Below are 10,771 nucleotides of genomic sequence, written 5' to 3'. Positions count from 1 at the left end.
CAAACGTGCGGTCATTGTCCTTGACTATTTTTTGTCTTTTTTCTCACCAGCTTGGAAGAAATCGACAAAGAATATAAGACAGTCTAGCAATGATAACGTAATTTCCTTTTAACTCAGAGTCAACATTCAGAAAAAGTTCCTTGAGAAAGATCACGACTCCTGCCAGCAAGATGCCTATGAAATAGGCCATTCCAGCGACTAGTGATCCAAATGCAATAGATGCCGAATTCCACTCACATAATGGATATAAAATTGTGCGATTATGCTGTTGAACAACAGACGTGAAACAATGGAATCTTGCTCTTTTTTAATAACCGACAATCCAATTTAAATCGTGCAGATCAGATAACAGACGTGAAATGCTTAAGAAATGATACCAAACACGTCACTTCTTCCCGTCTGCTGGAGAACGACGTCGGAGAGTCTTAGTTCCATGCAGTCGAGAAAGTTATGTTGTCTAAACGCCGACCTATCATACCACACTAGACTGAAGGATTTGCTTTCCAACCATAATTTTTATTTCATCCTTTTATACCAAGATACTTTTTTTCAACTAATAAGACGGATAATATCCCCCCCCCCCCCATCAAAGCAAGAATATCTTGTTTAGCAATTTGGGAGTCTGAGCTTAAAAAATTAACAAAACTAGTTTCTCAGCCCCCACCCCATTGAAAAGTAAATGGTTGATCCTATATTGCTGGTTCAAATGTCCCAAGTGAACCTCAGCTCTACAGCTGGAAGATATACAACATCGTACAGAAGGAAAAAACATCTCGACAAATCATCATGATACGGGGCTATTCTATACACGTACTACTAGCTAAAAGCTTGCATTTAAGTTGATAAAGGAAAGTGAGATTTTTTTGTAATTTGAGGGAGACATCTGATACAAGTAAATGCATTCGCAAAAAAAGTGGACGATCAAGATTTATAAAGATAAATAATTAGGTAGGAAAAAGTGTCTTTCTTTATTGAGTGCTGCTGGGTAATCTAAAAAAGAGAAATAAAGAAATTATTTTGCCTTTTAATTATTTAATTTTTTATGTGAAAATATAAGAAAAGTGTAAGTAGTGTAGTGTGGCACCCTAGCCTCAGTGGAAAATCCAGTGTAAAAGGTGTCACGGCACTCTAACCTCAATATGTATAGCCTCTGTTGGAATTAGCATTACAGCCCCCCCCCCCCTCCGGGCTTGTTTAGCCTCAAGACTTTGAAGCACATCCTGGACCACTATAACCTCAAGGGAAATGAAACACGAGGACTATTGGATTTGTATAGAGACAAGGGAACTATAGCGTCTGACGTCACGGTAGGGGAGATTGGTAACAATGTAGCGACTAGGGAATTTGACGTCACAGTACTGAGCAAAGGAGTAGGACTTAGTTTTATATAACGTAGACAAGACACAAACACTGATACAACATTTTTAAAAAATTGGGGAGGGTTAGGCAAGAAAGTCAATTTCTTTTCGAGGCAAAGGAGTGGCCCTGAAAAGGGCCTTTGGGTTTATGTTAACATTATTACGTTAACATAGATGGCATCATATAGGTCTCCTTCTTTTCCTCAAACTTTGTCTGACTTCTGGTCCGTAAATCAAAATCCTCTTTAAACAGCCTTGCCTCTCCACATAAATTCTTCTTTTCCAAACGCTTTTATCCGTCATCCTGACAATGGTCCACGACGATCTGACATACATGGGTAAGACCGTACGGAACATCATTGAAGATAAGAGAGTAGAGGATTCTACGTTGGTCCACATCTTTGTGACGAGAACAACTGCGGTTATTTATAGGGGAAGGGAGGATCGAAAGGGATCGAGTTCATTCACCAACCCAAACACGCGTTACAAAATACAGTCACCACACGGAGTCAGTCGTCCAATCCGAAGAGAGCAGTCTGTGACGTCACATTCCCTATACAGAGACGCTAGCGTCTGTGCGCATTCAATCCATGCGACACCGTTTTCAAACATGACGGAAACTAAGAAGACGATGAACTGGGGTGCACCGGCTGTGGAGACGAAAAGCGATGCAATAGCAGGGACTACCCAAGTAAACACAGACCTACTTCCAGAAGAGGTTAATTTTAACTGGGATTTTAAGGATTTTCTTTCGCAAGAATTTGTTCCGGAACCAGTACCTTCACCACCTTCTCCTTCTTTACCACACGTGGAGAATTTTAAACAGAGACAGAAAGAGGAATTGGAGAAATTTATACATCAGCAAAAGGAAGCAGAACAAGCTTTTCTCATTCAGCAACAACAGCAAGAAAAAGAGGTAAGAAGGAAACAAGAAGAAGAAGCAGCAAAGAAACAAGGGTGTAAAAGTCAAACGGTCACGGTACTGTTAGACATTTTAGCAGAGTTAAGAAGTCTGAAGCAAATGTATCAGACTTCTTTATTACGACCGAAGAGAAAAAGACCTTCCCGAGCTAAACAACCCAACCCTGTGACTACGCCTGCCATACCACCCTTAGTGATTTCTACCAGATCATCATCGACAGTACGCAGTCCAGAAGTAGGCCTTGGCCGTGGCAAAGGCTTAAGACAGTTAAAGTTGACTTCTTCCTAAGTTTATTGTTTAAACAAAAAATACCCAAAATGCCATTTTCAGGGCCACCCATTTCTCTCGAAAAGAGATACTTTTTCAATTACCAACATCAATTAACACTCAAAAGCCCATTTTACTCCTATGGTACGTGTGAATGTATGAGTGCATGAGTGTAGGTTCTTATTCTAAAAACCAAAAACCAAGAGACACTTACGTTTTATGCCTGGTCTATTCTAGTACAAATTTTACAATCCAATTCACAGCACAACATAATACTTTAAAAAGTTCTTTGGCTTCGTCTGTGTCTGTCTTCACTCTCTCTGTTTGTTTTTAAAATTTCTTTACTTTCACAGTTTTTTCCTCCATTTCTTCCTCACTTTATCCGCTTCTTCTTTACTCTTCTTGTTTCTCTTTCTGCACGTGTCTGAGTTCTTCCTTGGGGGAGGGTACCTCTTCTTCCTCTCCAGAATCCCACTCTTCTTCTTCTTGCTCCTGTTGTTTCTTAGGGAAATCTGAAGAACAATGTTAACATGTATCTTGACATTTGTCTCTTCTAGCCCCTGTTTTGCTTTTTTGACGGTCTGGACACTCTGAAGACCAATGCTATTTCTTCTTACAGATATAGCAAGTATCTTGACTTTTATCTCGAAAGAAGGGGGAGTAGTCCGTCGGCTTGTCTGACGAAAATTTTCTGATGACCCCTCGCAAAGCTCTGATAAAAAGTTCAATCTGTGTAGGCTCTTACATCGTTCTGCTCGGTTTGAGAGTGAAATGAACAGTGGAAGGCAAGACACATACCCTTTATATATACGCTGGTCTGCCATGGATATAAAGTGACCTATGGTCTTTAACATATAGTCATTTCACTTTTCGCAGTCAAGATGAAACGATTTCATCAATTCGAGAAGAAAGAAGAAGAAGAAAGTAAGAGGCAGAAACATGATGTATCGCCTCGTACCATAGCTGAAGTCTTGGCACAAATTCATGCCAGTGATTTTGACATGAGTGAACAAGAATCCAGACCCAGCGATTCTACACTCAGTCAAAGTTCACCACCCTTAGTAAACCCTGAAAATTACTATCACATTCGAGAGACGGAAAAACGCTCCTCTAGAAAATTTAGAACCACGGCTTCCACTTACAGGGTGAAGTTTAAAGATTTCAAGATCGACGTACCACTGGAGAAAGCAGAGGGTTTCATCACCGAGGTGTGGGATTCTTTGTTAACCACAATGAAACACCAATGTCAAGCCACATAAGACGATCGCTTGTGACTTTCCATTCATCACGGTGGTGTGAAATCCCTTGTTTGGATCGAGTTTAGCAGTTCTGCAGAACTGAAACCTTTCAAAGTCATCGACAGATCAACCCGTGCAACAATTCAATGACCAGTTTGACATCACCGATGGTAAAGCAACACTGTCCATGACCCACGTTTATCTTCCTCAAGGGACAGGACGCAAAAACGTGTTATTGGTGGACGATCTTCGCAGCACCAAAACAAGCTTCGTCCGAATTCACAACCCTCAATACCAGATGTGTTTAGCCCGTGCCATCGTGGTGGGACGAACGTATGCCAACAAGAAAGACACGGTAGAATGGAAAAGAGCCTGGAAAACTACTCGACAATTGAACCGAGCCAAACAACGAAGTGAAGCAGAACTCCTGTTACAACAAGCTGGCCTGTCCAAGGACACACCCTGTGGCATTCCTGAAATGCAATAAATACAAGATGTCCTAGCTCCACGCTACACCTCGAAAGTGCACCCTCAAGAAGTGTGCGGGTCTCTGTTGTTTCGAGGCAAAGATTTTTAGGATGTAAAATACATTCACGTCTATCGTCATGAACATTTCGATACCATTTCTAGTATCACCGCATTCTTGGGATACAGTTGTTACTGTGAGAAATGTGACTATGTCTATAACAATCGAGAGCAATACAAACATTGTGGTTCGAAATGCTCAGGATGTTTGGCTTCTCAACCCTGTCTGGACAAAGGACAAGAACGAGTGCATTGCCCTGCTTGTCTGTGTACTTTTGTCAGCCCTGTCTGTTACCAACAACATCTAACAACGCAAGGTTCACAGCAGAAATTATGCTTGTCAACTCATGAGATTGTGTCCTACGTGTGGACGAGGCATACTTACCAATAATGTCAAGGCACACGTATGTTCAGGAAAGAAACGATGTCATATTTGTCATCTTTTTCGATTTCAAATGCATGCAAGAGACTGGCATTCACATTCCTAATTTCTGCGTGGCTCATCGAGCGTGCGAGAAGTGCATTCAAGAGCCTAACTTTAGTCATTGCCCTCACTGCACCAAGATTCTTGGAGGGCGTGAAAAAAATATTTCGGTGACCGAACACGCTAGCCGAATTCGCTCAATGGCTCTTAAACCCCATCGACGAGACGTGGAGCCAGAGGATATCGAACGTTACGGAGATTGTCATCGCTATGCCACGGTGATGGCTCACAATTTCTCGGGATACGATGGACAGTTTCTTCTCAGATACTATACGGAACATGGCACCGAACGTCCTAAAGTGACTTTGAACGGAGCCAAAATCATTTCCATGCAAGTGGGACAAATACAGTTTAAAGATTCGATTAGCTACTTGGCCATGCCTTTGAGTCGAATGACTAAAACGTTTGGAATGACAGAAATGGCCAAAGGTTACTTTCCACACTTTTTCAATACCAAAGCCAATAAACATGCCGTTCTACCCCATTTGCCTGAGGCTAACGACTACGACCCCGACAACATGCGTATCGAACAACGAGAAGCTTTCTACGCTTGGTACCAGGCTCAAGTCTCAGACCCTTTCGACTTTCAGGAAGAAATATTAAAGTATTGTCATTCCGACGTGGGCATTTTACGGCGTTGCTGTGGAAAATTTCGAGAACTGTTCATGGAACACGGAGGTGTCGATCCTTTGAAAGAAGCCTTAACCATTGCCAAAACGTGTTCCTTAGTGTACCGCCAACACTTCATGCCCAAAAACACCCTGGCTGTCATCAGTCCTCAAACGATCAACTTAGTCAAACGTCAATACTCGGTCAAAGCCATACGCTGGTTACATTACTTTTGCGACAAGGAAGACATCATAAAGCACGCCCGCAACGGAGGGGGCGAGAAGACCATCGGAATATATTCTTTAGATGGCTGAGACTTCGAAAACCCCAAGATCGTGTACGAGTTGAACGGTTGCTTATTTCACGGATGTCCTGTCTGATACCCTGAACGTGGCACTAAAAATCAGTTTTTACAACGAACCATGGACGACGTGTACCAGGCCACTTGTCAACGACGCTTGAAGTTAGAACAGCAAAGATATCAAGTGGTGGAAATGTGGGAACACGAGTACGATCACCGTTTGAAAACAAATCCCGAGTTTTATCGCATCGTGGAAAGTTACAAGTTGATGGACCCCCTGAAGCCGAAGGATAGTTCGTACGGTGGAAGCATAAATGCCACCTGTTTACTTTACCAACATGACAAAGAGAAAGGAGAAGAAATCAGATACTTGGACGTGTGCTCACTGTATCCATACGTGTGCAAATATTGTCGCTTTCCTGCAGGTCACCCACAATTGTTGACGAAATACATCAACCTGGACCACATTGGATAATACAAAGGCTTGATCAAATGCAATGTCTTGCCTCCCACCGACTTGTACCATCCCGTGTTCGGAATCAGCCAGTGTGGGTATGTGAGAAAGCTTGCCGGTAGCTTCTCGTGGGTCGGTGGTTCTTTCCAGGGTTTTCCTGTGTTCTTCCTCCACCATTAATACTGGCCGCCATGTACAGCCTATCGTGTGCTGAAAAATGGCGTTAAACCCCACAACAACAACAACCATCCCGTGTTACCTCACTATTGTCAAGGCAAACTGATCTTTCCCCTGTGCCGTACTTGTGCCGAAACGTGCTACCAAGACCAGTCTTGTCAGCACACCCAGGAAGAACATGCCTTGACGGGAACGTGGGTTAGCGTGGATTTGTTTAAAGCTCTGGACACAGGATACCAACAGTTAGAAGTGTACGAAATTTACCACTTTCCCAAAACACAACAATTCCACAAGGGTGACCCAACTCAGAAAGGCATTTTTCAGACTACATGGGTGCCTTTTTGAAACTGAAACAAGAAGCCAGTGGCTATCCTTCTTGGTGTCACACTCCCGAAGATGAAAAGACATTCAAAGAGAAGTACTTGGACCAGGAAGGGATCACTTTAGACCACATCGAGAAAAACGAAGGCAGGCGATCGTTTGCCAAAGTGATGTTAAATTGTTTGTGGGGCAAAATGGCGCAACGACCGTGTTTACCAAGACAGAATATTTGACAGAACCTTCCCGCTACTTCCAGATGATTCACGACAAAACCAAATACATGGAACTCGTGGACGTCGTTCGCTTCGCGAGGATTTGATGTTAGTCAATTACGAAGAAGGTCTGGACTTTGTACAAGCCGACGAATTTGGAAATGTCATCATAGCGGCTTACGTGACAGTCCATCCTCGCTTAAAATTGTACAAGCTTTATAACTGTTAGGGGATCGCGTCTTGTACTCTAACACGGACAGTTGCATTTACATCGATCGCCCGGGTCAACATGACCTTAACATCGAAGGAGACCGTTTAGGAGCCTGGACAGACGAACACCCCGACGAGAAGATTTTAAGTTTTGGTAGTGGTGGTCCTTAAAATTACGGCTACGAATACCGGGACAGACAAGGAGAAGTGCACGCCGAGTGTAAAGAGAAAGGACTGACTCTCAATTATCGCACTAGTCGAGTGGTAAACTTTGCGTATTGAAAGAAGCCTTGCAGTCTAGAGAGGATGAAAACATTAAATTGACCACCTACCAACCGCATAAGATTGTACGTTTACCCACTCACCAAATCGTCAGTCGACCCTTGGAAAAAGTCTATCAAATCGTGTACCAGATGCGAGTGAGGCTTCCCAATCACTTTACGTTACCGTACGGTGACATCGATATTGGTCAGCATATAAAAAGGGACAATGTGCAAGTTCGATAGTTCATTGTGACTACCAAGACCGTGCGAACAAGATGAATACTTTCAGAGAAACACAAAACAAGTTCGGACAGGCACAATTCAAGTTTGGGGCCTCTGAAGTGGAGTGCAATGCTGAGCCTTGCGATGTGAGCAATGCAGTGAAGCATCATGGGAACTTTGTTCTCACTACTACTACTACCACAACACCTATCATGGAAAGTGATGTTGTGCGTGTCAAACCTCACGGATGCGAAAGCGTCATCGTGGACACTTTACTGGTTTTCATTGTGGATGTCATCCGTCACGTCTACCACCCTACGGATGTCATTCAGCCCTGTCACCCTACCCTCATCGAGAACCTGTGAAAGACGAAATTTTCTTTCCCTGTGCGTTTGCCTGAATTCTGCGATTTTTGAAAATCGTCTTCAATCGTTCAAAGGAAAATGGCCTAAGTATCTGGGAGGACCAACCCCTCAAGAATTAGCCAGATCCGGATTTTTCTACTTGGGCGAAGGGGATAAATTAAAGTGCTTCAATCGCGGTCTGTCACTACACCAGTGGTAACAGCAAGATTCAGCCTACCTGGAACATGCTCGATGGTCTCCGAATTGTCACTACCTATCTTTAGTGGGACCAAGTCATTGAATTGACCTACGATGTCGTTGAAGAAACCAGATTGGCTATGAGTCAAATGTTGAACACCACTGAGACCAGTATTTAAACCCCATTTAAAAAAATGATACTGAATCATTACCAAACGAACTGCAAGAGAAGATCTACAAGGAAGATTGGCAGGGTCTTGCCGGAGCGAAATTCCAATGGGTGACTGTAGAACTTTTGTGTCGAGAAATTCACAAGAGGAAAGTGAAAGAAGTCAACAAATGTGTTAGATTTCTCTGGATCAAGGGTGCGTTCATCCTATTATTCCGCTTTAGACAGTTTACAATAGAAGATTTCATTGACATTCTTAGGCGTTACCCTGAATGTCAGTGGCTTGAAATTACTCACTATGTTGATTACTTTCGCTCTAGGTAAGATTGTAAATACAATAATACCGACTGATTTAATCATTGATACTTTACAGGAGAATATTCGTGGCTTCCCTGTGGAGTTGAGAGAACGCATTTACCGAGAACTGATCAAAATACAAGTGAAACGTAAAGAACAATTGTATCCGTTACGTCACCGATGTTTAAACCATTGGTACATGAAAGCTATAAAAAGACTGATTCAGTTGAAAGTGTTTCATTGGTCAGACATTCATCAACTACCCCTTGTTTCAAAGGATTGGTTTGTTATTGATGATTATATTTGCTACCAGGTAGACTTACTGCAACAAATTCCAGAGGATGAGTTAGAGAGTCACCAAAAGTTACACAATGTCACCTTAGTGGGAGAGGAAACTTCTGAACGAACTGTGATGTGCAAATTACTTACTAAACAATTTAGACTCGCTACTGGAGTAAAACCGTCTCTGACCAGACAGCACCTACTGTCTCCGACAAAAAGAGGGTATAAAAAGAGGTTGCCATGCCGCGGCTTTTATCAAAAGTGATTCAAAAAATTCCGTGGAAGGAACTCAGTGACACTATTCAAACCCTGGATGATTACCATCACTTATTACAACAACTGTTTCCGTTGAATTTGGGTCGACGTGTGGTGTGTGTCTTAGTGACTTGTTTTCTGGGATTTCGTTTACCAGCCGACTCCTTGTGGACTCTTTACGATCAGTACTTACCACCCATTCAAATATGAAAGTAGTGCCTTTAAATGGTCACGAGAGACTCATTTTGCTCAAAGCCTTGCGTTTTCATCTGGATACTTCTAGACCTCTACGGAAAATAAAGATTCGTCAACTTTTAGGTACCGAAGAGGTGTATGACGATGTGCGTGTAGCTTGAGACTTGCACCCCAATTGGACAGATGTACGTGACTGGAAAAAATGGGGTTTTGAGGCTTGGACCGAAGAAGTTGCCTATTATGCTCAAGAGCTGTGATCCTTCTATCCAACGTCCAAGGAAAAAAAGTCACTTTTCAACCTGTGTTAGTGACAGTACCAGAATACCCGTCATGGATATTCCCCCTGTAGAATCTGTGAGAACATTACACCCCGTCCATAGGACATCTTGGTTACCCAAAACATGTTGTACAGAGAATTGTTTCTATTCCACTTTGATCGTTTTAATGTGCATTTTATCGTTGTACTTAAGCATTTGGCTTTTATTTATTTTAGTCTTTCGTGTTTATTTTTGAAACATCAATAAACGTGAAAAGAAAAAAGTATAAAAACTCTTCTTTTCTGTTTTCGTGTCACAATTGACATTCCTGACAGTATGGCTACCTCTGCTGTCTCTGCTCCCTCTTCCTCCATTTTCAAAGTTATCGACGAACTCTTAGATCATGCCACTTGGGAGGCTTTGTATCTTCGCCATCCTTTTAACATGCTCATTGCTAGACCTAGCGGTTCAGGCAAAACCGAATTTGTCAAACGTTTGATTGAGCATAAACATCATTTGATCGATCGTCCACCTCAACGAATCGTGTGGTGTTACAAAGAGTGGCAATCGAAGTACAGCCTCTTGCAAGAAAGTCAAGGCGATTCCATCGTGTTTGTGGAAGGCATTCCTAACGAAGACGATGGAATCCTGTCTGACCCCCGTCATACCCATTTGCGCATTTTCGACGACATGTTAGGAGAAGACGAAGAAGGAATTAAACTTTGGTTTACACGCAAAGGGCATCACCGTAATGCCAGTGTCATTTACATCACTCAAAATTTGTTTCAACAAAGTAAAGCCCACAGAAAATAGCTTCTACTCGCAAGAGAGGCACTTCTGCCAGGACGCAACCTTACATTCCCAAACCACGACCTGCAACGACGGTGACCGCGTCTCCGGTAGCCTCAGGTTCGTCCACTTCTCCGTTAATGACACCATGGAAGCGCGTGTCTCCAAGAACTTCTCCTCCAGTGGCGACATTCTCCTCCTCTTTAACTGCAGTGGCAGCTATTCACAAAGTACCTGCTCCCAAAATCAAAGTCCAAGAGATCGGACATGTTACAGAGTTTACTGGATTTGTCCACGCAAGAACTGGCTAAATTTAGTCCCTTGCGAACCCCTTCACGACATGTGATGCCTGTCAGCGAATTTGTACATCCTCATTATTTGCCCGTCAGTAAGTCGTATTTTGACACTGTCAACATTGCTAT

This window comes from Sinohyriopsis cumingii, chromosome 8, assembly GCF_028554795.1.
Source record: "Sinohyriopsis cumingii isolate HCF-2022 chromosome 8, ASM2855479v2, whole genome shotgun sequence".
Lineage (NCBI taxonomy): Eukaryota > Metazoa > Mollusca > Bivalvia > Unionida > Unionidae > Sinohyriopsis > Sinohyriopsis cumingii.
The sequence above is the reverse complement of the archived record's forward strand: the minus strand, read 5'-3'. Positions refer to the sequence as shown.